Source organism: Schistocerca serialis, chromosome 2 (assembly GCF_023864345.2).
Source record: "Schistocerca serialis cubense isolate TAMUIC-IGC-003099 chromosome 2, iqSchSeri2.2, whole genome shotgun sequence".
Lineage (NCBI taxonomy): Eukaryota > Metazoa > Arthropoda > Insecta > Orthoptera > Acrididae > Schistocerca > Schistocerca serialis.
In genome coordinates this window covers 906,362,207-906,388,949 of record NC_064639.1, presented here as the reverse complement: position 1 = coordinate 906,388,949, position 26,743 = coordinate 906,362,207, and the positions used below count along the sequence as shown (strand labels likewise).

General features: G+C 49.2%; 28 non-coding genes across 28 annotated transcripts; all 28 read left to right on the top strand.

Annotated features, from left to right (window-relative positions):
- Positions 1-6,123: 6,123 nt before the first annotated feature.
- Positions 6,124-6,195, top strand: Trnae-uuc (transfer RNA glutamic acid (anticodon UUC)). Its single transcript has one exon. It is a non-coding gene; the product is annotated as a tRNA-Glu (tRNA).
- Positions 6,196-6,393: 198 nt separating this feature from the next.
- Positions 6,394-6,467, top strand: Trnai-aau (transfer RNA isoleucine (anticodon AAU)). Its single transcript has one exon. It is a non-coding gene; the product is annotated as a tRNA-Ile (tRNA).
- An 879-nt stretch (positions 6,468-7,346) lies between these two features.
- Positions 7,347-7,417, top strand: Trnag-gcc (transfer RNA glycine (anticodon GCC)). The gene has a single exon. It is a non-coding gene; the product is annotated as a tRNA-Gly (tRNA).
- A 379-nt stretch (positions 7,418-7,796) lies between these two features.
- Positions 7,797-7,869, top strand: Trnam-cau (transfer RNA methionine (anticodon CAU)). Its single transcript has one exon. It is a non-coding gene; the product is annotated as a tRNA-Met (tRNA).
- A 305-nt stretch (positions 7,870-8,174) lies between these two features.
- Trnae-uuc (transfer RNA glutamic acid (anticodon UUC)) lies at positions 8,175-8,246 on the top strand. The gene has a single exon. It is a non-coding gene; the product is annotated as a tRNA-Glu (tRNA).
- Positions 8,247-8,444: 198 nt separating this feature from the next.
- Trnai-aau (transfer RNA isoleucine (anticodon AAU)) lies at positions 8,445-8,518 on the top strand. The gene has a single exon. It is a non-coding gene; the product is annotated as a tRNA-Ile (tRNA).
- An 879-nt stretch (positions 8,519-9,397) lies between these two features.
- Trnag-gcc (transfer RNA glycine (anticodon GCC)) lies at positions 9,398-9,468 on the top strand. Its single transcript has one exon. It is a non-coding gene; the product is annotated as a tRNA-Gly (tRNA).
- A 380-nt stretch (positions 9,469-9,848) lies between these two features.
- Positions 9,849-9,921, top strand: Trnam-cau (transfer RNA methionine (anticodon CAU)). The gene has a single exon. It is a non-coding gene; the product is annotated as a tRNA-Met (tRNA).
- Positions 9,922-10,226: 305 nt separating this feature from the next.
- Trnae-uuc (transfer RNA glutamic acid (anticodon UUC)) lies at positions 10,227-10,298 on the top strand. The gene has a single exon. It is a non-coding gene; the product is annotated as a tRNA-Glu (tRNA).
- Positions 10,299-10,496: 198 nt separating this feature from the next.
- Trnai-aau (transfer RNA isoleucine (anticodon AAU)) lies at positions 10,497-10,570 on the top strand. The gene has a single exon. It is a non-coding gene; the product is annotated as a tRNA-Ile (tRNA).
- An 879-nt stretch (positions 10,571-11,449) lies between these two features.
- Positions 11,450-11,520, top strand: Trnag-gcc (transfer RNA glycine (anticodon GCC)). The gene has a single exon. It is a non-coding gene; the product is annotated as a tRNA-Gly (tRNA).
- A 6,835-nt stretch (positions 11,521-18,355) lies between these two features.
- On the top strand, positions 18,356-18,427 carry Trnae-uuc (transfer RNA glutamic acid (anticodon UUC)). The gene has a single exon. It is a non-coding gene; the product is annotated as a tRNA-Glu (tRNA).
- Positions 18,428-18,625: 198 nt separating this feature from the next.
- On the top strand, positions 18,626-18,699 carry Trnai-aau (transfer RNA isoleucine (anticodon AAU)). Its single transcript has one exon. It is a non-coding gene; the product is annotated as a tRNA-Ile (tRNA).
- Positions 18,700-19,578: 879 nt separating this feature from the next.
- On the top strand, positions 19,579-19,649 carry Trnag-gcc (transfer RNA glycine (anticodon GCC)). The gene has a single exon. It is a non-coding gene; the product is annotated as a tRNA-Gly (tRNA).
- A 380-nt stretch (positions 19,650-20,029) lies between these two features.
- Positions 20,030-20,102, top strand: Trnam-cau (transfer RNA methionine (anticodon CAU)). Its single transcript has one exon. It is a non-coding gene; the product is annotated as a tRNA-Met (tRNA).
- Positions 20,103-20,407: 305 nt separating this feature from the next.
- On the top strand, positions 20,408-20,479 carry Trnae-uuc (transfer RNA glutamic acid (anticodon UUC)). The gene has a single exon. It is a non-coding gene; the product is annotated as a tRNA-Glu (tRNA).
- Positions 20,480-20,677: 198 nt separating this feature from the next.
- Trnai-aau (transfer RNA isoleucine (anticodon AAU)) lies at positions 20,678-20,751 on the top strand. The gene has a single exon. It is a non-coding gene; the product is annotated as a tRNA-Ile (tRNA).
- An 879-nt stretch (positions 20,752-21,630) lies between these two features.
- Positions 21,631-21,701, top strand: Trnag-gcc (transfer RNA glycine (anticodon GCC)). The gene has a single exon. It is a non-coding gene; the product is annotated as a tRNA-Gly (tRNA).
- Positions 21,702-22,081: 380 nt separating this feature from the next.
- Trnam-cau (transfer RNA methionine (anticodon CAU)) lies at positions 22,082-22,154 on the top strand. The gene has a single exon. It is a non-coding gene; the product is annotated as a tRNA-Met (tRNA).
- Positions 22,155-22,459: 305 nt separating this feature from the next.
- Trnae-uuc (transfer RNA glutamic acid (anticodon UUC)) lies at positions 22,460-22,531 on the top strand. Its single transcript has one exon. It is a non-coding gene; the product is annotated as a tRNA-Glu (tRNA).
- Positions 22,532-22,729: 198 nt separating this feature from the next.
- On the top strand, positions 22,730-22,803 carry Trnai-aau (transfer RNA isoleucine (anticodon AAU)). Its single transcript has one exon. It is a non-coding gene; the product is annotated as a tRNA-Ile (tRNA).
- An 879-nt stretch (positions 22,804-23,682) lies between these two features.
- On the top strand, positions 23,683-23,753 carry Trnag-gcc (transfer RNA glycine (anticodon GCC)). Its single transcript has one exon. It is a non-coding gene; the product is annotated as a tRNA-Gly (tRNA).
- Positions 23,754-24,133: 380 nt separating this feature from the next.
- Trnam-cau (transfer RNA methionine (anticodon CAU)) lies at positions 24,134-24,206 on the top strand. The gene has a single exon. It is a non-coding gene; the product is annotated as a tRNA-Met (tRNA).
- Positions 24,207-24,511: 305 nt separating this feature from the next.
- Trnae-uuc (transfer RNA glutamic acid (anticodon UUC)) lies at positions 24,512-24,583 on the top strand. Its single transcript has one exon. It is a non-coding gene; the product is annotated as a tRNA-Glu (tRNA).
- A 198-nt stretch (positions 24,584-24,781) lies between these two features.
- On the top strand, positions 24,782-24,855 carry Trnai-aau (transfer RNA isoleucine (anticodon AAU)). The gene has a single exon. It is a non-coding gene; the product is annotated as a tRNA-Ile (tRNA).
- An 879-nt stretch (positions 24,856-25,734) lies between these two features.
- Trnag-gcc (transfer RNA glycine (anticodon GCC)) lies at positions 25,735-25,805 on the top strand. Its single transcript has one exon. It is a non-coding gene; the product is annotated as a tRNA-Gly (tRNA).
- Positions 25,806-26,185: 380 nt separating this feature from the next.
- Trnam-cau (transfer RNA methionine (anticodon CAU)) lies at positions 26,186-26,258 on the top strand. Its single transcript has one exon. It is a non-coding gene; the product is annotated as a tRNA-Met (tRNA).
- A 305-nt stretch (positions 26,259-26,563) lies between these two features.
- Positions 26,564-26,635, top strand: Trnae-uuc (transfer RNA glutamic acid (anticodon UUC)). The gene has a single exon. It is a non-coding gene; the product is annotated as a tRNA-Glu (tRNA).
- Positions 26,636-26,743: the final 108 nt, after the last annotated feature.

The window sequence follows — 26,743 nt, the reverse complement described above, 5'->3', positions numbered from 1 at the left end:
AGGTAATCTGTATCAATTCTGACTCTGTTCACACCACGCAGTTAGATGCTGAAAAATACTGTGTTTATGTCAAATTTCTGAACTCCGTGACTGTCGATAAGTTAATTGCAAAATGGGGTAATTCTGTTGAATTTGTTCATCGAGACGGTTCAAAAAGTAATGTTTCTGTACGAAAAGCTGACATCATGTACACCAATGTGAGGATTTTGAACGTTCCTATCGAAGTTGACAATCAGTTGATCAAAGACGTTCTATCTAAATATGGGGAAGTTAAATCCATCTATAACGAAAGATGGTCGAAGCTGTACAAGATACAGTGTTATAATGGCATTAGATCCGTCGAAATGGAGGTGAAAGCCAATATTCCGTCCCATATATCTGTTGCAGGTCATAAAGCACATGTCGTTTATTCTGGACAGGAGCGTACGTGTAATATTTGTAACGAGACAGGTCATTTCAGACAAGATTGTCCACGCCGTGTTTTTGTCCTCCGGAATAATCTAACACAGCGTCAAAAATTGACCCTTAGCGACGTCTTACCAAGTAGCAACTCTCCTCCTTCTGCTAATGACAGTGGTGCAGGTACTTCTACAATGCCCGCTGTAACCAACACAGAGTTCCCACCTCTGCAAGTAATAACAAGTCACCCTTCTGTTCCCGAATGCGATCTTCAGAATAAGAAACGACCGTTGGAGGCGACTGATGACGGCTCGGACGGCGAGTCCTCCCGCAACTCCCCCTCCACCCGCAAACAGAAGCAGTGTGACGCAGATGTGTTAGAGGAAACAGACAGTACATGTATGGAAATGACGACAGCGGCTAAGACAACCCAACCGCTGTCGGCTGCCGCACAGGTACCAACCGACCACGGAGGCGAAGCAGTAACGGTTGTCGCGGCGATGGACGTGCCGCACTCCGAACCCCATGCGGTGACGGAGCAAAACCGCATTCACGAACTCACCGACCCCCAACCAACCGATTCAGTCAGTGCCCTGGAGTTAGTGCCGGCAGGACAAGGAAGCGGACGTCATGAACAGGACACTGTTGAGGCAGCTTCGGTCTCAACGGTGGTGAAGATAGACAACGCGAAGGACGGCGCGTTGAACCCCGATGTCCAAAGACGTAGACTGAAACCGCAACCTAATCTCAAAGCTTCCCGTAACCAAAGCAAACAACAACCTGGACAAGATGACGCAACGGCCAAGAATGTCCTGTATGAAATTATTACGGAAAAACCTAAGGATGTACCTTCAAGTACCATTAGTGATGGAAAGCCCCTCTGCAAAACTAAAACCCGAGAACTTAGGAATACTCCACCAAACTGAGGATCACCATTCAACAAAAAAAAAACAAAAGGGGAAAAAAATATCGTTGAACCGCTTTATGTTCTGATTGTCCTATTGTCTTAGTCATTTTTCGGAAGAAACAAACGCAGTGGTTCATGTATTTTCCATACTCATAGGTATTTCTCTGTAGATTATTCTTGCAGGTGCTTGTTGAAGTGGAATATTTTATCCCTTCTAGAAGCGGCACAGCTCCCTGTTTTTATCATTATTTTACAATTTTTTTTTTATTCCTTTATGTACATTTTTATGTAAACTACATGTCCCAGGCGTATACTTTTGCAACTATCAATATTAACAGGATTACATCGACGACTAAGCTTGCGGCGCTCAAAGAGTACCTATATGAGTCAGGGACGGACATTGTTTTCCTACAAGAAGTTGTACTTACTAACCTTACAGTGCCAGGATATTTGTCTATTTCAAATGTCTCGCTTGACACTAACATAGGGACAGCAATTTTAGTCAGGGAGGGGATCCCTGTCACAGATATCGAAAGATTGGAATCCGGCAGAGCGATAGGTATAAAAGTCTTTGGTTTTACTCTTATCAATCTGTATGCCCCTTCCGGCACATCCAATAGAATGGCAAGAGCACAGTTCTTTAAAGACGAGATCATTTATTTATTGCGGAAAAACCCAACGGATCTTATAATCGGCGGTGATTTTAATTGTGTGATCAATAAAAAAGACCAGGTTCCAAATTTTAATAACTGCAATGAATTGAAGCGTTTTGTCACTGTTTTACAGCTTAAAGATGCTTGGGAAATAACGTATCCCACATTTGTGGCTTTCACATATATCGGTCCTCAATCACGAAGTAGAATTGACAGACTCTACATATCGCAAAGTCTAGTCAGCTCTTTCATTAAAGCGGAGACGACTCCTGTCTACTTTTCTGATCATAGTGCCGTGCTTGCTACCGTCAGCCTTACTGCGCAACCTACTCGTCGTTTCAGAAGCCAATGGCACCTTAACATGTCACTGATGCAGGACGACGGACTAGAGGAAAGTTTGACAGAAGCGTGGGCGATGTGCCTCCGCTCCGTCAACAGGCATGTCTCAGTACTAGACTGGTGGTGCAACAGGGCAAAGCCTAAACTGCGAAAAGTTCTCATCCATTATGGTGCACAACGATCGAAAGACTTGAAAAATTCTATAGAATTTTATTACACCATGCTGCGAAATCTATACGAGCAGGCAGACACTTCCAACATCCGTCTGGTAGATATCAAGCGAACCAAAGCCAAATTGCTCAGCATTAAAAGACAGCAGATGGAGGGTCTGAAAATAAAATCAAAGGCTAAAACAGTCGTGGAGGATGAACATGCTTCCTTGTACCATCTACTGAGGCACGAAAGAAATAGGAGACGCACCTTCATCGATGGACTTCAGTCTGAAAATGGCGAGACACTCACGACTCAGAGAGACATCGTCAATGCAGTGCACAAGTATTACGAAGACCTATACTCCGTCAGTCCTGTATGTGAAGAGTCCTTCGATGATTACCTTAGTTCCATAGCTCCTCAGGTGTCGGATGAGGAAAACGAAAACCTTCTCGTCGAGTGTCCTAACGAAGAAATCTACAGAACCATCTGCAAGTCTCCTTTGAAGAAATCACCGGGACCGGATGGTTTGCCTGTTGAATTTTATATACGATACTGGCCTTTGATTGGTAACATGTTTACCCGAATCACAAACGAGGTACTTCAGGGAAAACAGATACCTTCTGTTTTTAAAGAGAGTACAATAGTACTCATTCCAAAAACTACTGCAAAAACAAACCTTAATAACTTTCGTCCTATCTCTCTGTTAAACTCTGATTATAAAATCATCGGCAGAATTATAAACAACAGACTCTCACAGCTCGCTACAAAGATAGTAAGCCCATACCAGTCATGTGTTCCTAATAGGAGTATTTTTAAAAGCATAGCTGAATATAGAGATGTAATTGCAATCACTGCTGTGACCAATATCAAATGTGCTATCATGTTTATTGACTTCCAGAAAGCTTTTGATCGTGTGGATCATAGATTCCTAAATGCCACACTGAAGAAAATAGGTTTTAATGAGCGCGCCCTAAGTGTGATTAGAAATATTGCAACAGGAATCAGCGCTTGTATCTCAGTCAACAGCCAGAGGACAAAGCAGATCCAGATCAGGCGTGGCGTGCCTCAAGGCAGCCCCCTCTCAATGCTCCTCTTCGTGCTGTCTTTAGAGCCTTTTCTCCGCAGTGTTCATGTCACCCTGACTGGCCTCACATTATCTGCTCACCGAACTGTTATAAACGCCTATGCCGATGATGTCGGAGTCGTAGTGCGTAATGCCGAAGACATTTCGAAATTGGACATACTAATTAAGAAGTACTGTAGCGTCTCCGGAGCGAGTCTCAACGCAAACAAAAGCAAACTTTTAAACCTACGGGGTTTTCAACACACCACATTAGCCTGGGCGACAAAAGTCACCCAGTGCAAAGCACTGGGAATAACGCTGACGCCTTGTCCATTGAAAATGGCAGCTATCAATTGGAGAAATACGTCAGGACAACTTCTTGGAATAACAAGAGAAAACCTTTCCCGTAATATGAACCAGTTTCAGAGGGTACTTTTCATTAACAACTGCCTCCTCTCCAAAGGTTACTTTACAGCGCAGATCTTCCCGTTACCAAAAATGATTGGAAAACAGATAATGTCTACCATTGCCAGTTATCTGTGGAGAGGTGAAATATTCCGAGTAGCTGCAACAACAGCGACCTTAGACCCCAGGAAAGGAGGTTTAGGTTTAGTTGACATTAGAAATAAGGCGTCTGCACTTTTTATAAAAAGGACCGCCACTATCCTTAGCGACCACGCTGACAGCATTACAACTAAATTATTTGAAGTTGTCAGGCCTGCAAGTCTACAGCCACCGGTAAATGTGCAAAAAATAAATAACCGGCTCCAGCACGTTCGAGTATATTTCGTGGAACTCAGCTATCTTGGCAATGCCATAATCAACTCACGACGGATCACGGCCCGCGATATTCTGTGTCATCGAAGGAAAATGGAGGGGAGAAACAAATTAGAAAGCAAATACCCACATTTTGATTGGGACGCCATATGGGAAAATATTCATATGCGTGGTCTTCCATCCGACGTCAAATCTACATGGTATAAAACAGTGAATGGGACCATCAGCACTAATGAAAGGCTACATGCAATCGGCATTAGCGAAACGAATCTATGTCTCAAATGCAAACTGATCGATACGTTAGTGCACAGATTAACGTGCGGTGGGAATCTACAAATCTGTAATTGGATTCGGGAACAACTTGCATTTCTTACGAGGTCTTCGGTAGAAAATTTTCCCCCTGTGACATTCCTCAGGCCTCAGACTCGCTATTTTCCCGCAGCAAAAAACAACTCCGTCCACTGGTTAATGGGACACTATGTGAACTACGTAATTAATCACCTGGGATCTGATAATTCCATTGAGTTTTACGTGAACTTGAAGTTTGCTTTTTATAGAGCTCTGAAATATAAAGATCACAAGAAGAACTACGGCAATATGCTAAAAATAGTATTTGAGCGACTGGGCATTGGTTGACATGCAGCTTCATATTACCATCAATTATACTCTGCTAACTCAGACGGCTATCTTGTTCGTTCCACAGCAGAAGCCGAAAAAAAAAACGTTAAAAATGAAAAAAAAAAAAAAGAAAAAAATTAAGAACAAAAAACAACAAAAAATCACCATTCGTAGGGTACAGATAAGGGTTTTTTTTTTTTTTTTTTTTTTTTTTTACGATTTTCTTACTAACATGGAAGTACCATTTCTTTTAATGGAAGAGGATTTTTCTCCTTTTTTTTATTATTATTATACCTATCAAGAAGACAATATGGCTATGGAAATAGTGCCTTACCATAACACTTATTTTTTGCATTCAATGAACACAAAGCATAGCTTCCATACTCAGTCAAGAATATTATAATGAAGCAACTCAGCAACGGGACTGGGGGGAGACATCACGGCCAGGCCTCAAGTCTCAGACCCCTGCCCGTTTTGCCTCCACCTGCCTCATGCTGCTAAGCTTCTATTCTCCTTTAAAAAAAAAAAAAAAAAAAAAACAAAAAAAAAAAAAAAAGTGGTTAAGGCGAAAAAAAAAAAAAAAGAAAAAAAAAAGTGGTTAAGGCGTTAATAAAAAAAAAAAAAAGAAAAAAAAAAAAAAAAAAAAAAGATGGTAGAGCGCTCGCTTAGCATGCGAGAGGTACTGGGATCGTTACCCAGCGCCTCCAGAATTTTTAACACACCAACATGCGCAAAAAAAAAAAAAAAAAAAAAAAAAAAGTGGCCTAATGGATAAGGCATCGGTCTCCTAAACAAAAAAAAAAAAAAAAAAAAAAAAAAAAAAAAAAAAAAAAAAAAAAAAAGTAGCGCAGTAGGCAGCGCGCAAGTCTCATAATCTTAAGGTCGTGAGTTCGATCCTCACCCGGGGCATTTAATTTTCTGTGACTGATGCTGGTGCTGTTGCTAGGGCGCCAACGTATTTCTTGTTTGTTATCCACAACGTTTCAACGCTTCAGCGGGAGAATGTTTACTTCCTGTTATTGCTACTTACAGCTTCCCTTTTCCTCTTCTCCCAGCAGAGCACGAAGCCAAAAGCACTGCTCTGCGACGTTTGAGGTGCGCGCCTTGCCAGTCAGTATGTGTAAAGATGCTCGCAAAGAGAGAGGGGCGCCGACGCGGCCCTCGACACGAAATGCGACAAGCGACCGTACGAACGGTCGAATGAAACGGCCACATCCGGTGTGGTCTAGTGGCTAGGATACCTGGCTTTCACCCAGGAGGCCCGGGTTCGATTCCCGGTACCGGAACGGAATTTTTTCCACACGAATCGTGACAAGTTTGAGCTGTCCGAGCGGCCGTTTCCCGTCCTGCTCGCAATATAGCTACTGTTTCGTGACCGTCAGCAGAATATAGACTAGGGAAGCAGACACACGACGCCCATAGAAATGGTGTATGGCTTCATGCCACCCGTTTCCAGCGTAGGGCTGAGCAACTGCGTCTGCTGAGGCCCGTTAGCTCAGTTGGTTAGAGCGTCGTGCTAATAACGCGAAGGTCGTGGGTTCGATCCCCCCACGGGCCACTACTCTTTTACTACTGCGAAAAGGCAGCGCCGATTTCAGCTGGCGAGTGTGATGACCAAAAGATCATCACCCTGCGTGGAAGTTGACAGAGGATCCGAACCCGACTCGTCGGGAAGCACTACAGCATTCACTCGGCAATGGCCATAATATCTTGAATACACTGGTTCTCAACCGATAAAGAGAAAATGAAAGAAAATGTCCGATTGCCGATGCGTAACAACTTTGGCCCTGGTCAGTACTTGGGCGGGTGAGCGCATGGGAACACAGGGCACTATTGGCAGTTTTACTTCCTATTTTTGTTTCTCCTTTGACTGATTCGGTCAGGGAAACGCCACCGTGAAATGAAGGGGGCGTGCTGTGTGTCCATCGCCTCGCCTCTCCTTGCCTCTCTCAGTCGTTTCTCGTGCTTGTCGTTTTGATATAGGCCGATTTGAGAGCGTCAGCTCTCGCGTCAGCTGAGCAGAGTCGAGACAAGTCGAGACACACTAAGGGCTGGCGCTTGGAAGGCAACTATGCTGACCATTACACCACCACCGCACAAGCGAGCGCCCCGCCTCCGCGCTGTGTCGGCTTCCCGCCTGTCGGCAGCGGCCGAAGGTGATCGTACCCGGCAGGCGCATTTCGAGGCAGGCTAGGGGAGCACATCCAGACGCATTCGGACAGCGTATCCGCGCACATTTCGCATCCTTTGGCAAGAGTCGGCGCCGGCGACGCAAGAGTACGCAGAGGACCGCGTTCTGGCGGCATTTTTAAGCAGTGCAGTGCAGGATTCAGCGTCTGCAGCACCTTCTCCACAGAATGCTACGGCGCTTGACGGCAGTCCCACTTTCCCTTGAGACATCTGCTCGGGAAGCAGCGTGAAGTTACCGCTGGCCCGAGCATCGGTGGTTCAGTGGTAGAATGCTCGCCTGCCACGCGGGCGGCCCGGGTTCGATTCCCGGCCGATGCATCATTTTGCTTTTCCCGCGATAATGCTGCCGCGTGGCTTGCGCGCTTGAGATGCACGATCCACAAGAATGTATAGCTGGATTCCGTTGAGAAGAACCGAGAACGCAGCACTCGCGGGTCCCCACTAGGACGCTCGCATCATGTTCTACAGACTAGCGTCGGCCTGGCCTCACAAGTTGCTGTGTCCCGGTGCCTCCGAGGCACTGAACTTTAACGACAAGGAGTGCTGCCTATCGTTGCAACAGCTGCAGCAACACCGCAATCAACTGGCCGGCAGTGCACGTGTAGCAACAGAACACGTTATCCAGGAAGTACAGTGTCTCTACGTCTAATATTGGGTACGGTTTTTAGGCAGTTTCCATTACAAGCAGTTCACCCGTGCCTCGGTAGCGCAGTAGGCAGCGCGCAAGTCTCATAATCTTAAGGTCGTGAGTTCGATCCTCACCCGGGGCATTTAATTTTCTGTGACTGATGCTGGTGCTGTTGCTAGGGCGCCAACGTATTTCTTGTTTGTTATCCACAACGTTTCAACGCTTCAGCGGGAGAATGTTTACTTCCTGTTATTGCTACTTACAGCTTCCCTTTTCCTCTTCTCCCAGCAGAGCACGAAGCCAAAAGCACTGCTCTGCGACGTTTGAGGTGCGCGCCTTGCCAGTCAGTATGTGTAAAGATGCTCACAAAGAGAGAGGGGCGCCGACGCGGCCCTCAACACGAAATGCGACAAGCGACCGTACGAACGGTCGAATGAAACGGCCACATCCGGTGTGGTCTAGTGGCTAGGATACCTGGCTTTCACCCAGGAGGCCCGGGTTCGATTCCCGGTACCGGAACGGAATTTTTTCCACACGAATCGTGACAAGTTTGAGCTGTCCGAGCGGCCGTTTCCCGTCCTGCTCGCAATATAGCTACTGTTTCGTGACCGTCAGCAGAATATAGACTAGGGAAGCAGACACACGACGCCCATAGAAATGGTGTATGGCTTCATGCCACCCGTTTCCAGCGTAGGGCTGAGCAACTGCGTCTGCCGAGGCCCGTTAGCTCAATTGGTTAGAGCGTCGTGCTAATAACGCGAAGGTCGTGGGTTCGATCCCCCCACGGGCCACTACTCTTTTACTACTGCGAAAAGGCAGCGCCGATTTCAGCTGGCGAGTGTGATGACCAAAAGATCATCACCCTGCGTGGAAGTTGACAGAGGATCCGAACCCGACTCGTCGGGAAGCACTACAGCATTCACTCGGCAATGGCCATAATATCTTGAATACACTGGTTCTCAACCGATAAAGAGAAAATGAAAGAAAATGTCCGATTGCCGATGCGTAACAACTTTGGCCCTGGTCAGTACTTGGGCGGGTGAGCGCATGGGAACACAGGGCACTATTGGCAGTTTTACTTCCTATTTTTGTTTCTCCTTTGACTGATTCGGTCAGGGAAACGCCACCGTGAAATGAAGGGGGCGTGCTGTGTGTCCATCGCCTCGCCTCTCCTTGCCTCTCTCAGTCGTTTCTCGTGCTTGTCGTTTTGATATAGGCCGATTTGAGAGCGTCAGCTCTCGCGTCAGCTGAGCAAAGTCGAGACAAGTCGAGACACACTAAGGGCTGGCGCTTGGAAGGCAACTATGCTGACCATTACACCACCACCGCACAAGCGAGCGCCCCGCCTCCGCGCTGTGTCGGCTTCCCGCCTGTCGGCAGCGGCCGAAGGTGATCGTACCCGGCAGGCGCATTTCGAGGCAGGCTAGGGGAGCACATCCAGACGCATTCGGACAGCGTATCCGCGCACATTTCGCATCCTTTGGCAAGAGTCGGCGCCGGCGACGCAAGAGTACGCAGAGGACCGCGTTCTGGCGGCATTTTTAAGCAGTGCAGTGCAGGATTCAGCGTCTGCAGCACCTTCTCCACAGAATGCTACGGCGCTTGACGGCAGTCCCACTTTCCCTTGAGACATCTGCTCGGGAAGCAGCGTGAAGTTACCGCTGGCCCGAGCATCGGTGGTTCAGTGGTAGAATGCTCGCCTGCCACGCGGGCGGCCCGGGTTCGATTCCCGGCCGATGCATCATTTTGCTTTTCCCGCGATAATGCTGCCGCGTGGCTTGCGCGCTTGAGATGCACGATCCACAAGAATGTATAGCTGGATTCCCTTGAGAAGAACCGAGAACGCAGCACTCGCGGGTCCCCACTAGGACGCTCGCATCATGTTCTACAGACTAGCGTCGGCCTGGCCTCACAAGTTGCTGTGTCCCGGTGCCTCCGAGGCACTGAACTTTAACGACAAGGAGTGCTGCCTATCGTTGCAACAGCTGCAGCAACACCGCAATCAACTGGGCCGGCAGTGCACGTGTAGCAACAGAACACGTTATCCAGGAAGTACAGTGTCTCTACGTCTAATATTGGGTACGGTATTTAGGCAGTTTCCAGGACAAGCAGTTCACCCGTGCCTCGGTAGCGCAGTAGGCAGCGCGCAAGTCTCATAATCTTAAGGTCGTGAGTTCGATCCTCACCCGGGGCATTTAATTTTCTGTGACTGATGCTGGTGCTGTTGCTAGGGCGCCAACGTATTTCTTGTTTGTTATCCACAACGTTTCAACGCTTCAGCGGGAGAATGTTTACTTCCTGTTATTGCTACTTACAGCTTCCCTTTTCCTCTTCTCCCAGCAGAGCACGAAGCCAAAAGCACTGCTCTGCGACGTTTGAGGTGCGCGCCTTGCCAGTCAGTATGTGTAAAGATGCTCGCAAAGAGAGAGGGGCGCCGACGCGGCCCTCGACACGAAATGCGACAAGCGACCGTACGAACGGTCGAATGAAACGGCCACATCCGGTGTGGTCTAGTGGCTAGGATACCTGGCTTTCACCCAGGAGGCCCGGGTTCGATTCCCGGTACCGGAACGGAATTTTTTCCACACGAATCGTGACAAGTTTGAGCTGTCCGAGCGGCCGTTTCCCGTCCTGCTCGCAATATAGCTACTGTTTCGTGACCGTCAGCAGAATATAGACTAGGGAAGCAGACACACGACGCCCATAGAAATGGTGTATGGCTTCATGCCACCCGTTTCCAGCGTAGGGCTGAGCAACTGCGTCTGCCGAGGCCCGTTAGCTCAGTTGGTTAGAGCGTCGTGCTAATAACGCGAAGGTCGTGGGTTCGATCCCCCCACGGGCCACTACTCTTTTACTACTGCGAAAAGGCAGCGCCGATTTCAGCTGGCGAGTGTGATGACCAAAAGATCATCACCCTGCGTGGAAGTTGACAGAGGATCCGAACCCGACTCGTCGGGAAGCACTACAGCATTCACTCGGCAATGGCCATAATATCTTGAATACACTGGTTCTCAACCGATAAAGAGAAAATGAAAGAAAATGTCCGATTGCCGATGCGTAACAACTTTGGCCCTGGTCAGTACTTGGGCGGGTGAGCGCATGGGAACACAGGGCACTATTGGCAGTTTTACTTCCTATTTTTGTTTCTCCTTTGACTGATTCGGTCAGGGAAACGCCACCGTGAAATGAAGGGGGCGTGCTGTGTGTCCATCGCCTCGCCTCTCCTTGCCTCTCTCAGTCGTTTCTCGTGCTTGTCGTTTTGATATAGGCCGATTTGAGAGCGTCAGCTCTCGCGTCAGCTGAGCAAAGTCGAGACAAGTCGAGACACACTAAGGGCTGGCGCTTGGAAGGCAACTATGCTGACCATTACACCACCACCGCACAAGCGAGCGCCCCGCCTCCGCGCTGTGTCGGCTTCCCGCCTGTCGGCAGCGGCCGAAGGTGATCGTACCCGGCAGGCGCATTTCGAGGCAGGCTAGGGGAGCACATCCAGACGCATTCGGACAGCGTATCCGCGCACATTTCGCATCCTTTGGCAAGAGTCGGCGCCGGCGACGCAAGAGTACGCAGAGGACCGCGTTCTGGCGGCATTTTTAAGCAGTGCAGTGCAGGATTCAGCGTCTGCAGCACCTTCTCCACAGAATGCTACGGCGCTTGACGGCAGTCCCACTTTCCCTTGAGACATCTGCTCGGGAAGCAGCGTGAAGTTACCGCTGGCCCGAGCATCGGTGGTTCAGTGGTAGAATGCTCGCCTGCCACGCGGGCGGCCCGGGTTCGATTCCCGGCCGATGCATCATTTTGCTTTTCCCGCGATAATGCTGCCGCGTGGCTTGCGCGCTTGAGATGCACGATCCACAAGAATGTATAGCTGGATTCCCTTGAGAAGAACCGAGAACGCAGCACTCGCGGGTCCCCACTAGGACGCTCGCATCATGTTCTACAGACTAGCGTCGGCCTGGCCTCACAAGTTGCTGTGTCCCGGTGCCTCCGAGGCACTGAACTTTAACGACAAGGAGTGCTGCCTATCGTTGCAACAGCTGCAGCAACACCGCAATCAACTGGGCCGGCAGTGCACGTGTAGCAACAGAACACGTTATCCAGGAAGTACAGTGTCTCTACGTCTAATATTGGGTACGGTATTTAGGCAGTTTCCAGGACAAGCAGTTCACCCGTGCCTCGGTAGCCATTCTGGCTTTAGCCGTCGCCGCGGTCGGACGTGCTTGTTGCTTACTCCGCACACGCTAGCGCAATCGCCGGTGTTTTGTGTTTACGTACAGCTGTCTGTGCATTTTCGTAGTGTTATTGCATTTGGTGGTCCTGATAAGTGTTTTTGAAGTGTTATTGTCCATTCTCCGTTTCATTCTTCGTCGCGATTTCGGTTTGTACCGGAATTTCGTCGGCACAGAAGATCATGTCTGACACCGTCAGGAAAAATACGTTAGTCTTCTCGTTCGAGAAGGAAACCCGGCCGGTCCAACCCACTGCACTGGAGATCCATGACTGGCTCACAGAGGTAATCTGTATCAATTCTGACTCTGTTCACACCACGCAGTTAGATGCTGAAAAATACTGTGTTTATGTCAAATTTCTGAACTCCGTGACTGTCGATAAGTTAATTGCAAAATGGGGTAATTCTGTTGAATTTGTTCATCGAGACGGTTCAAAAAGTAATGTTTCTGTACGAAAAGCTGACATCATGTACACCAATGTGAGGATTTTGAACGTTCCTATCGAAGTTGACAATCAGTTGATCAAAGACGTTCTATCTAAATATGGGGAAGTTAAATCCATCTATAACGAAAGATGGTCGAAGCTGTACAAGATACAGTGTTATAATGGCATTAGATCCGTCGAAATGGAGGTGAAAGCCAATATTCCGTCCCATATATCTGTTGCAGGTCATAAAGCACATGTCGTTTATTCTGGACAGGAGCGTACGTGTAATATTTGTAACGAGACAGGTCATTTCAGACAAGATTGTCCACGCCGTGTTTTTGTCCTCCGGAATAATCTAACACAGCGTCAAAAATTGACCCTTAGCGACGTCTTACCAAGTAGCAACTCTCCTCCTTCTGCTAATGACAGTGGTGCAGGTACTTCTACAATGCCCGCTGTAACCAACACAGAGTTCCCACCTCTGCAAGTAATAACAAGTCACCCTTCTGTTCCCGAATGCGATCTTCAGAATAAGAAACGACCGTTGGAGGCGACTGATGACGGCTCGGACGGCGAGTCCTCCCGCAACTCCCCCTCCACCCGCAAACAGAAGCAGTGTGACGCAGATGTGTTAGAGGAAACAGACAGTACATGTATGGAAATGACGACAGCGGCTAAGACAACCCAACCGCTGTCGGCTGCCGCACAGGTACCAACCGACCACGGAGGCGAAGCAGTAACGGTTGTCGCGGCGATGGACGTGCCGCACTCCGAACCCCATGCGGTGACGGAGCAAAACCGCATTCACGAACTCACCGACCCCCAACCAACCGATTCAGTCAGTGCCCTGGAGTTAGTGCCGGCAGGACAAGGAAGCGGACGTCATGAACAGGACACTGTTGAGGCAGCTTCGGTCTCAACGGTGGTGAAGATAGACAACGCGAAGGACGGCGCGTTGAACCCCGATGTCCAAAGACGTAGACTGAAACCGCAACCTAATCTCAAAGCTTCCCGTAACCAAAGCAAACAACAACCTGGACAAGATGACGCAACGGCCAAGAATGTCCTGTATGAAATTATTACGGAAAAACCTAAGGATGTACCTTCAAGTACCATTAGTGATGGAAAGCCCCTCTGCAAAACTAAAACCCGAGAACTTAGGAATACTCCACCAAACTGAGGATCACCATTCAACAAAAAAAAAACAAAAGGGGAAAAAAATATCGTTGAACCGCTTTATGTTCTGATTGTCCTATTGTCTTAGTCATTTTTCGGAAGAAACAAACGCAGTGGTTCATGTATTTTCCATACTCATAGGTATTTCTCTGTAGATTATTCTTGCAGGTGCTTGTTGAAGTGGAATATTTTATCCCTTCTAGAAGCGGCACAGCTCCCTGTTTTTATCATTATTTTACAATTTTTTTTTTATTCCTTTATGTACATTTTTATGTAAACTACATGTCCCAGGCGTATACTTTTGCAACTATCAATATTAACAGGATTACATCGACGACTAAGCTTGCGGCGCTCAAAGAGTACCTATATGAGTCAGGGACGGACATTGTTTTCCTACAAGAAGTTGTACTTACTAACCTTACAGTGCCAGGATATTTGTCTATTTCAAATGTCTCGCTTGACACTAACATAGGGACAGCAATTTTAGTCAGGGAGGGGATCCCTGTCACAGATATCGAAAGATTGGAATCCGGCAGAGCGATAGGTATAAAAGTCTTTGGTTTTACTCTTATCAATCTGTATGCCCCTTCCGGCACATCCAATAGAATGGCAAGAGCACAGTTCTTTAAAGACGAGATCATTTATTTATTGCGGAAAAACCCAACGGATCTTATAATCGGCGGTGATTTTAATTGTGTGATCAATAAAAAAGACCAGGTTCCAAATTTTAATAACTGCAATGAATTGAAGCGTTTTGTCACTGTTTTACAGCTTAAAGATGCTTGGGAAATAACGTATCCCACATTTGTGGCTTTCACATATATCGGTCCTCAATCACGAAGTAGAATTGACAGACTCTACATATCGCAAAGTCTAGTCAGCTCTTTCATTAAAGCGGAGACGACTCCTGTCTACTTTTCTGATCATAGTGCCGTGCTTGCTACCGTCAGCCTTACTGCGCAACCTACTCGTCGTTTCAGAAGCCAATGGCACCTTAACATGTCACTGATGCAGGACGACGGACTAGAGGAAAGTTTGACAGAAGCGTGGGCGATGTGCCTCCGCTCCGTCAACAGGCATGTCTCAGTACTAGACTGGTGGTGCAACAGGGCAAAGCCTAAACTGCGAAAAGTTCTCATCCATTATGGTGCACAACGATCGAAAGACTTGAAAAATTCTATAGAATTTTATTACACCATGCTGCGAAATCTATACGAGCAGGCAGACACTTCCAACATCCGTCTGGTAGATATCAAGCGAACCAAAGCCAAATTGCTCAGCATTAAAAGACAGCAGATGGAGGGTCTGAAAATAAAATCAAAGGCTAAAACAGTCGTGGAGGATGAACATGCTTCCTTGTACCATCTACTGAGGCACGAAAGAAATAGGAGACGCACCTTCATCGATGGACTTCAGTCTGAAAATGGCGAGACACTCACGACTCAGAGAGACATCGTCAATGCAGTGCACAAGTATTACGAAGACCTATACTCCGTCAGTCCTGTATGTGAAGAGTCCTTCGATGATTACCTTAGTTCCATAGCTCCTCAGGTGTCGGATGAGGAAAACGAAAACCTTCTCGTCGAGTGTCCTAACGAAGAAATCTACAGAACCATCTGCAAGTCTCCTTTGAAGAAATCACCGGGACCGGATGGTTTGCCTGTTGAATTTTATATACGATACTGGCCTTTGATTGGTAACATGTTTACCCGAATCACAAACGAGGTACTTCAGGGAAAACAGATACCTTCTGTTTTTAAAGAGAGTACAATAGTACTCATTCCAAAAACTACTGCAAAAACAAACCTTAATAACTTTCGTCCTATCTCTCTGTTAAACTCTGATTATAAAATCATCGGCAGAATTATAAACAACAGACTCTCACAGCTCGCTACAAAGATAGTAAGCCCATACCAGTCATGTGTTCCTAATAGGAGTATTTTTAAAAGCATAGCTGAATATAGAGATGTAATTGCAATCACTGCTGTGACCAATATCAAATGTGCTATCATGTTTATTGACTTCCAGAAAGCTTTTGATCGTGTGGATCATAGATTCCTAAATGCCACACTGAAGAAAATAGGTTTTAATGAGCGCGCCCTAAGTGTGATTAGAAATATTGCAACAGGAATCAGCGCTTGTATCTCAGTCAACAGCCAGAGGACAAAGCAGATCCAGATCAGGCGTGGCGTGCCTCAAGGCAGCCCCCTCTCAATGCTCCTCTTCGTGCTGTCTTTAGAGCCTTTTCTCCGCAGTGTTCATGTCACCCTGACTGGCCTCACATTATCTGCTCACCGAACTGTTATAAACGCCTATGCCGATGATGTCGGAGTCGTAGTGCGTAATGCCGAAGACATTTCGAAATTGGACATACTAATTAAGAAGTACTGTAGCGTCTCCGGAGCGAGTCTCAACGCAAACAAAAGCAAACTTTTAAACCTACGGGGTTTTCAACACACCACATTAGCCTGGGCGACAAAAGTCACCCAGTGCAAAGCACTGGGAATAACGCTGACGCCTTGTCCATTGAAAATGGCAGCTATCAATTGGAGAAATACGTCAGGACAACTTCTTGGAATAACAAGAGAAAACCTTTCCCGTAATATGAACCAGTTTCAGAGGGTACTTTTCATTAACAACTGCCTCCTCTCCAAAGGTTACTTTACAGCGCAGATCTTCCCGTTACCAAAAATGATTGGAAAACAGATAATGTCTACCATTGCCAGTTATCTGTGGAGAGGTGAAATATTCCGAGTAGCTGCAACAACAGCGACCTTAGACCCCAGGAAAGGAGGTTTAGGTTTAGTTGACATTAGAAATAAGGCGTCTGCACTTTTTATAAAAAGGACCGCCACTATCCTTAGCGACCACGCTGACAGCATTACAACTAAATTATTTGAAGTTGTCAGGCCTGCAAGTCTACAGCCACCGGTAAATGTGCAAAAAATAAATAACCGGCTCCAGCACGTTCGAGTATATTTCGTGGAACTCAGCTATCTTGGCAATGCCATAATCAACTCACGACGGATCACGGCCCGCGATATTCTGTGTCATCGAAGGAAAATGGAGGGGAGAAACAAATTAGAAAGCAAATACCCACATTTTGATTGGGACGCCATATGGGAAAATATTCATATGCGTGGTCTTCCATCCGACGTCAAATCTACATGGTATAAAACAGTGAATGGGACCATCAGCACTAATGAAAGGCTACATGCAATCGGCATTAGCGAAACGAATCTATGTCTCAAATGCAAACTGATCGATACGTTAGTGCACAGATTAACGTGCGGTGGGAATCTACAAATCTGTAATTGGATTCGGGAACAACTTGCATTTCTTACGAGGTCTTCGGTAGAAAATTTTCCCCCTGTGACATTCCTCAGGCCTCAGACTCGCTATTTTCCCGCAGCAAAAAACAACTCCGTCCACTGGTTAATGGGACACTATGTGAACTACGTAATTAATCACCTGGGATCTGATAATTCCATTGAGTTTTACGTGAACTTGAAGTTTGCTTTTTATAGAGCTCTGAAATATAAAGATCACAAGAAGAACTACGGCAATATGCTAAAAATAGTATTTGAGCGACTGGGCATTGGTTGACATGCAGCTTCATATTACCATCAATTATACTCTGCTAACTCAGACGGCTATCTTGTTCGTTCCACAGCAGAAGCCGAAAAAAAAAACGTTAAAAATGAAAAAAAAAAAAAGAAAAAAATTAAGAACAAAAAACAACAAAAAATCACCATTCGTAGGGTACAGATAAGGGTTTTTTTTTTTTTTTTTTTTTTTTTTTACGATTTTCTTACTAACATGGAAGTACCATTTCTTTTAATGGAAGAGGATTTTTCTCCTTTTTTTTATTATTATTATACCTATCAAGAAGACAATATGGCTATGGAAATAGTGCCTTACCATAACACTTATTTTTTGCATTCAATGAACACAAAGCATAGCTTCCATACTCAGTCAAGAATATTATAATGAAGCAACTCAGCAACGGGACTGGGGGGAGACATCACGGCCAGGCCTCAAGTCTCAGACCCCTGCCCGTTTTGCCTCCACCTGCCTCATGCTGCTAAGCTTCTATTCTCCTTTAAAAAAAAAAAAAAAAAAAAAAAAAAAAAAAAAAAAAAAAGTGGTTAAGGCGAAAAAAAAAAAAAAAGAAAAAAAAAAGTGGTTAAGGCGTTAATAAAAAAAAAAAAAAGAAAAAAAAAAAAAAAAAAAAAAGATGGTAGAGCGCTCGCTTAGCATGCGAGAGGTACTGGGATCGTTACCCAGCGCCTCCAGAATTTTTAACACACCAACATGCGCAAAAAAAAAAAAAAAAAAAAAAAAAAGTGGCCTAATGGATAAGGCATCGGTCTCCTAAACAAAAAAAAAAAAAAAAAAAAAAAAAAAAAAAAAAAAAAAAAAAAGTAGCGCAGTAGGCAGCGCGCAAGTCTCATAATCTTAAGGTCGTGAGTTCGATCCTCACCCGGGGCATTTAATTTTCTGTGACTGATGCTGGTGCTGTTGCTAGGGCGCCAACGTATTTCTTGTTTGTTATCCACAACGTTTCAACGCTTCAGCGGGAGAATGTTTACTTCCTGTTATTGCTACTTACAGCTTCCCTTTTCCTCTTCTCCCAGCAGAGCACGAAGCCAAAAGCACTGCTCTGCGACGTTTGAGGTGCGCGCCTTGCCAGTCAGTATGTGTAAAGATGCTCGCAAAGAGAGAGGGGCGCCGACGCGGCCCTCGACACGAAATGCGACAAGCGACCGTACGAACGGTCGAATGAAACGGCCACATCCGGTGTGGTCTAGTGGCTAGGATACCTGGCTTTCACCCAGGAGGCCCGGGTTCGATTCCCGGTACCGGAACGGAATTTTTTCCACACGAATCGTGACAAGTTTGAGCTGTCCGAGCGGCCGTTTCCCGTCCTGCTCGCAATATAGCTACTGTTTCGTGACCGTCAGCAGAATATAGACTAGGGAAGCAGACACACGACGCCCATAGAAATGGTGTATGGCTTCATGCCACCCGTTTCCAGCGTAGGGCTGAGCAACTGCGTCTGCCGAGGCCCGTTAGCTCAGTTGGTTAGAGCGTCGTGCTAATAACGCGAAGGTCGTGGGTTCGATCCCCCCACGGGCCACTACTCTTTTACTACTGCGAAAAGGCAGCGCCGATTTCAGCTGGCGAGTGTGATGACCAAAAGATCATCACCCTGCGTGGAAGTTGACAGAGGATCCGAACCCGACTCGTCGGGAAGCACTACAGCATTCACTCGGCAATGGCCATAATATCTTGAATACACTGGTTCTCAACCGATAAAGAGAAAATGAAAGAAAATGTCCGATTGCCGATGCGTAACAACTTTGGCCCTGGTCAGTACTTGGGCGGGTGAGCGCATGGGAACACAGGGCACTATTGGCAGTTTTACTTCCTATTTTTGTTTCTCCTTTGACTGATTCGGTCAGGGAAACGCCACCGTGAAATGAAGGGGGCGTGCTGTGTGTCCATCGCCTCGCCTCTCCTTGCCTCTCTCAGTCGTTTCTCGTGCTTGTCGTTTTGATATAGGCCGATTTGAGAGCGTCAGCTCTCGCGTCAGCTGAGCAAAGTCGAGACAAGTCGAGACACACTAAGGGCTGGCGCTTGGAAGGCAACTATGCTGACCATTACACCACCACCGCACAAGCGAGCGCCCCGCCTCCGCGCTGTGTCGGCTTCCCGCCTGTCGGCAGCGGCCGAAGGTGATCGTACCCGGCAGGCGCATTTCGAGGCAGGCTAGGGGAGCACATCCAGACGCATTCGGACAGCGTATCCGCGCACATTTCGCATCCTTTGGCAAGAGTCGGCGCCGGCGACGCAAGAGTACGCAGAGGACCGCGTTCTGGCGGCATTTTTAAGCAGTGCAGTGCAGGATTCAGCGTCTGCAGCACCTTCTCCACAGAATGCTACGGCGCTTGACGGCAGTCCCACTTTCCCTTGAGACATCTGCTCGGGAAGCAGCGTGAAGTTACCGCTGGCCCGAGCATCGGTGGTTCAGTGGTAGAATGCTCGCCTGCCACGCGGGCGGCCCGGGTTCGATTCCCGGCCGATGCATCATTTTGCTTTTCCCGCGATAATGCTGCCGCGTGGCTTGCGCGCTTGAGATGCACGATCCACAAGAATGTATAGCTGGATTCCCTTGAGAAGAACCGAGAACGCAGCACTCGCGGGTCCCCACTAGGACGCTCGCATCATGTTCTACAGACTAGCGTCGGCCTGGCCTCACAAGTTGCTGTGTCCCGGTGCCTCCGAGGCACTGAACTTTAACGACAAGGAGTGCTGCCTATCGTTGCAACAGCTGCAGCAACACCGCAATCAACTGGGCCGGCAGTGCACGTGTAGCAACAGAACACGTTATCCAGGAAGTACAGTGTCTCTACGTCTAATATTGGGTACGGTATTTAGGCAGTTTCCAGGACAAGCAGTTCACCCGTGCCTCGGTAGCGCAGTAGGCAGCGCGCAAGTCTCATAATCTTAAGGTCGTGAGTTCGATCCTCACCCGGGGCATTTAATTTTCTGTGACTGATGCTGGTGCTGTTGCTAGGGCGCCAACGTATTTCTTGTTTGTTATCCACAACGTTTCAACGCTTCAGCGGGAGAATGTTTACTTCCTGTTATTGCTACTTACAGCTTCCCTTTTCCTCTTCTCCCAGCAGAGCACGAAGCCAAAAGCACTGCTCTGCGACGTTTGAGGTGCGCGCCTTGCCAGTCAGTATGTGTAAAGATGCTCGCAAAGAGAGAGGGGCGCCGACGCGGCCCTCGACACGAAATGCGACAAGCGACCGTACGAACGGTCGAATGAAACGGCCACATCCGGTGTGGTCTAGTGGCTAGGATACCTGGCTTTCACCCAGGAGGCCCGGATTCGATTCCCGGTACCGGAACGGAATTTTTTCCACACGAATCGTGACAAGTTTGAGCTGTCCGAGCGGCCGTTTCCCGTCCTGCTCGCAATATAGCTACTGTTTCGTGACCGTCAGCAGAATATAGACTAGGGAAGCAGACACACGACGCCCATAGAAATGGTGTATGGCTTCATGCCACCCGTTTCCAGCGTAGGGCTGAGCAACTGCGTCTGCCGAGGCCCGTTAGCTCAGTTGGTTAGAGCGTCGTGCTAATAACGCGAAGGTCGTGGGTTCGATCCCCCCACGGGCCACTACTCTTTTACTACTGCGAAAAGGCAGCGCCGATTTCAGCTGGCGAGTGTGATGACCAAAAGATCATCACCCTGCGTGGAAGTTGACAGAGGATCCGAACCCGACTCGTCGGGAAGCACTACAGCATTCACTCGGCAATGGCCATAATATCTTGAATACACTGGTTCTCAACCGATAAAGAGAAAATGAAAGAAAATGTCCGATTGCCGATGCGTAACAACTTTGGCCCTGGTCAGTACTTGGGCGGGTGAGCGCATGGGAACACAGGGCACTATTGGCAGTTTTACTTCCTATTTTTGTTTCTCCTTTGACTGATTCGGTCAGGGAAACGCCACCGTGAAATGAAGGGGGCGTGCTGTGTGTCCATCGCCTCGCCTCTCCTTGCCTCTCTCAGTCGTTTCTCGTGCTTGTCGTTTTGATATAGGCCGATTTGAGAGCGTCAGCTCTCGCGTCAGCTGAGCAAAGTCGAGACAAGTCGAGGCACACTAAGGGCTGGCGCTTGGAAGGCAACTATGCTGACCATTACACCACCACCGCACAAGCGAGCGCCCCACCTCCGCGCTGTGTCGGCTTCCCGCCTGTCGGCAGCGGCCGAAGGTGATCGTACCCGGCAGGCGCATTTCGAGGCAGGCTAGGGGAGCACATCCAGACGCATTCGGACAGCGTATCCGCGCACATTTCGCATCCTTTGGCAAGAGTCGGCGCCGGCGACGCAAGAGTACGCAGAGGAGCGCGTTCTGGCGGCAATTTTAAGCAGTGCAGTGCAGGATTCAGCGTCTGCAGCACCTTCTCCACAGAATGCTACGGCGCTTGACGGCAGTCCCACTTTCCCTTGAGACATCTGCTCGGGAAGCAGCGTGAAGTTACCGCTGGCCCGAGCATCGGTGGTTCAGTGGTAGAATGCTCGCCTGCCACGCGGGCGGCCCGGGTTCGATTCCCGGCCGATGCATCATTTTGCTTTTCCCGCGATAATGCTGCCGCGTGGCTTGCGCGCTTGAGATGCACGATCCACAAGAATGTATAGCTGGATTCCCTTGAGAAGAACCGAGAACGCAGCACTCGCGGGTCCCCACTAGGACGCTCGCATCATGTTCTACAGACTAGCGTCGGCCTGGCCTCACAAGTTGCTGTGTCCCGGTGCCTCCGAGGCACTGAACTTTAACGACAAGGAGTGCTGCCTATCGTTGCAACAGCTGCAGCAACACCGCAATCAACTGGGCCGGCAGTGCACGTGTAGCAACAGAACACGTTATCCAGGAAGTACAGTGTCTCTACGTCTAATATTGGGTACGGTATTTAGGCAGTTTCCAGGACAAGCAGTTCACCCGTGCCTCGGTAGCGCAGTAGGCAGCGCGCAAGTCTCATAATCTTAAGGTCGTGAGTTCGATCCTCACCCGGGGCATTTAATTTTCTGTGACTGATGCTGGTGCTGTTGCTAGGGCGCCAACGTATTTCTTGTTTGTTATCCACAACGTTTCAACGCTTCAGCGGGAGAATGTTTACTTCCTGTTATTGCTACTTACAGCTTCCCTTTTCCTCTTCTCCCAGCAGAGCACGAAGCCAAAAGCACTGCTCTGCGACGTTTGAGGTGCGCGCCTTGCCAGTCAGTATGTGTAAAGATGCTCGCAAAGAGAGAGGGGCGCCGACGCGGCCCTCGACACGAAATGCGACAAGCGACCGTACGAACGGTCGAATGAAACGGCCACATCCGGTGTGGTCTAGTGGCTAGGATACCTGGCTTTCACCCAGGAGGCCCGGGTTCGATTCCCGGTACCGGAACGGAATTTTTTCCACACGAATCGTGACAAGTTTGAGCTGTCCGAGCGGCCGTTTCCCGTCCTGCTCGCAATATAGCTACTGTTTCGTGACCGTCAGCAGAATATAGACTAGGGAAGCAGACACACGACGCCCATAGAAATGGTGTATGGCTTCATGCCACCCGTTTCCAGCGTAGGGCTGAGCAACTGCGTCTGCCGAGGCCCGTTAGCTCAGTTGGTTAGAGCGTCGTGCTAATAACGCGAAGGTCGTGGGTTCGATCCCCCCACGGGCCACTACTCTTTTACTACTGCGAAAAGGCAGCGCCGATTTCAGCTGGCGAGTGTGATGACCAAAAGATCATCACCCTGCGTGGAAGTTGACAGAGGATCCGAACCCGACTCGTCGGGAAGCACTACAGCATTCACTCGGCAATGGCCATAATATCTTGAATACACTGGTTCTCAACCGATAAAGAGAAAATGAAAGAAAATGTCCGATTGCCGATGCGTAACAACTTTGGCCCTGGTCAGTACTTGGGCGGGTGAGCGCATGGGAACACAGGGCACTATTGGCAGTTTTACTTCCTATTTTTGTTTCTCCTTTGACTGATTCGGTCAGGGAAACGCCACCGTGAAATGAAGGGGGCGTGCTGTGTGTCCATCGCCTCGCCTCTCCTTGCCTCTCTCAGTCGTTTCTCGTGCTTGTCGTTTTGATATAGGCCGATTTGAGAGCGTCAGCTCTCGCGTCAGCTGAGCAGAGTCGAGACAAGTCGAGACACACTAAGGGCTGGCGCTTGGAAGGCAACTATGCTGACCATTACACCACCACCGCACAAGCGAGCGCCCCACCTCCGCGCTGTGTCGGCTTCCCGCCTGTCGGCAGCGGCCGAAGGTGATCGTACCCGGCAGGCGCATTTCGAGGCAGGCTAGGGGAGCACATCCAGACGCATTCGGACAGCGTATCCGCGCACATTTCGCATCCTTTGGCAAGAGTCGGCGCCGGCGACGCAAGAGTACGCAGAGGACCGCGTTCTGGCGGCATTTTTAAGCAGTGCAGTGCAGGATTCAGCGTCTGCAGCACCTTCTCCACAGAATGCTACGGCGCTTGACGGCAGTCCCACTTTCCCTTGAGACATCTGCTCGGGAAGCAGCGTGAAGTTACCGCTGGCCCGAGCATCGGTGGTTCAGTGGTAGAATGCTCGCCTGCCACGCGGGCGGCCCGGGTTCGATTCCCGGCCGATGCATCATTTTGCTTTTCCCGCGATAATGCTGCCGCGTGGCTTGCGCGCTTGAGATGCACGATCCACAAGAATGTATAGCTGGATTCCCTTGAGAAGAACCGAGAACGCAGCACTCGCGGGTCCCCACTAGGACGCTCGCATCATGTTCTACAGACTAGCGTCGGCCTGGCCTCACAAGTTGCTGTGTCCCGGTGCCTCCGAGGCACTGAACTTTAACGACAAGGAGTGCTGCCTATCGTTGCAACAGCTGCAGCAACACCGCAATCAACTGGGCCGGCAGTGCACGTGTAGCAACAGAACACGTTATCCAGGAAGTACAGTGTCTCTACGTCTAATATTGGGTACGGTATTTAGGCAGTTTCCAGGACAAGCAGTTCACCCGTGACTCGGTAGCGCAGTAGGCAGCGCGCAAGTCTCATAATCTTAAGGTCGTGAGTTCGATCCTCACCCGGGGCATTTAATTTTCTGTGACTGATGCTGGTGCTGTTGCTAGGGCGCCAACGTATTTCTTGTTTGTTATCCACAACGTTTCAACGCTTCAGCGGGAGAATGTTTACTTCCTGTTATTGCTACTTACAGCTTCCCTTTTCCTCTTCTCCCAGCAGAGCACGAAGCCAAAAGCACTGCTCTGCGACGTTTGAGGTGCGCACCTTGCCAGTCAGTATGTGTAAAGATGCTCGCAAAGAGAGAGGGGCGCTGACGCGGCCCTCGACACGAAATGCGACAAGCGACCGTACGAACGGTCGAATGAAACGGCCACATCCGGTGTGGTCTAGTGGCTAGGATACCTGGCTTTCACCCAGGAGGCCCGGGTTCGATTCCCGGTACCGGAACGGAATTTTTTCCACACGAATCGTGACAAGTTTGAGCTGTCCGAGCGGCCGTTTCCCGTCCTGCTCGCAATATAGCTACTGTTTCGTGACCGTCAGCAGAATATAGACTAGGGAAGCAGACACACGACGCCCATAGAAATGGTGTATGGCTTCATGCCACCCGTTTCCAGCGTAGGGCTGAGCAACTGCGTCTGCCGAGGCCCGTTAGCTCAGTTGGTTAGAGCGTCGTGCTAATAACGCGAAGGTCGTGGGTTCGATCCCCCCACGGGCCACTACTCTTTTACTACTGCGAAAAGGCAGCGCCGATTTCAGCTGGCGAGTGTGATGACCAAAAGATCATCACCCTGCGTGGAAGTTGACAGAGGATCCGAACCCGACTCGTCGGGAAGCACTACAGCATTCACTCGGCAATGGCCATAATATCTTGAATACACTGGTTCTCAACCGATAAAGAGAAAATGAAAGAAAATGTCCGATTGCCGATGCGTAACAACTTTGGCCCTGGTCAGTACTTGGGCGGGTGAGCGCATGGGAACACAGGGCACTATTGGCAGTTTTACTTCCTATTTTTGTTTCTCCTTTGACTGATTCGGTCAGGGAAACGCCACCGTGAAATGAAGGGGGCGTGCTGTGTGTCCATCGCCTCGCCTCTCCTTGCCTCTCTCAGTCGTTTCTCGTGCTTGTCGTTTTGATATAGGCCGATTTGAGAGCGTCAGCTCTCGCGTCAGCTGAGCAGAGTCGAGACAAGTCGAGACACACTAAGGGCTGGCGCTTGGAAGGCAACTATGCTGACCATTACACCACCACCACACAAGCGAGCGCCCCGCCTCCGCGCTGTGTCGGCTTCCCGCCTGTCGGCAGCGGCCGAAGGTGATCGTACCCGGCAGGCGCATTTCGAGGCAGGCTAGGGGAGCACATCCAGACGCATTCGGACAGCGTATCCGCGCACATTTCGCATCCTTTGGCAAGAGTCGGCGCCGGCGACGCAAGAGTACGCAGAGGACCGCGTTCTGGCGGCATTTTTAAGCAGTGCAGTGCAGGATTCAGCGTCTGCAGCACCTTCTCCACAGAATGCTACGGCGCTTGACGGCAGTCCCACTTTCCCTTGAGACATCTGCTCGGGAAGCAGCGTGAAGTTACCGCTGGCCCGAGCATCGGTGGTTCAGTGGTAGAATGCTCGCCTGCCACGCGGGCGGCCCGGGTTCGATTCCCGGCCGATGCATCATTTTGCTTTTCCCGCGATAATGCTGCCGCGTGGCTTGCGCGCTTGAGATGCACGATCCACAAGAATGTATAGCTGGATTCCCTTGAGAAGAACCGAGAACGCAGCACTCGCGGGTCCCCACTAGGACGCTCGCATCATGTTCTACAGACTAGCGTCGGCCTGGCCTCACAAGTTGCTGTGTCCCGGTGCCTCCGAGGCACTGAACTTTAACGACAAGGAGTGCTGCCTATCGTTGCAACAGCTGCAGCAACACCGCAATCAACTGGGCCGGCAGTGCACGTGTAGCAACAGAACACGTTATCCAGGAAGTACAGTGTCTCTACGTCTAATATTGGGTACGGTATTTAGGCAGTTTCCAGGACAAGCAGTTCACCCGTGCCTCGGTAGCGCAGTAGGCAGCGCGCAAGTCTCATAATCTTAAGGTCGTGAGTTCGATCCTCACCCGGGGCATTTAATTTTCTGTGACTGATGCTGGTGCTGTTGCTAGGGCGCCAACGTATTTCTTGTTTGTTATCCACAACGTTTCAACGCTTCAGCGGGAGAATGTTTACTTCCTGTTATTGCTACTTACAGCTTCCCTTTTCCTCTTCTCCCAGCAGAGCACGAAGCCAAAAGCACTGCTCTGCGACGTTTGAGGTGCGCGCCTTGCCAGTCAGTATGTGTAAAGATGCTCGCAAAGAGAGAGGGGCGCCGACGCGGCCCTCGACACGAAATGCGACAAGCGACCGTACGAACGGTCGAATGAAACGGCCACATCCGGTGTGGTCTAGTGGCTAGGATACCTGGCTTTCACCCAGGAGGCCCGGGTTCGATTCCCGGTACCGGAACGGAATTTTTTCCACACGAATCGTGACAAGTTTGAGCTGTCCGAGCGGCCGTTTCCCGTCCTGCTCGCAATATAGCTACTGTTTCGTGACCGTCAGCAGAATATAGAC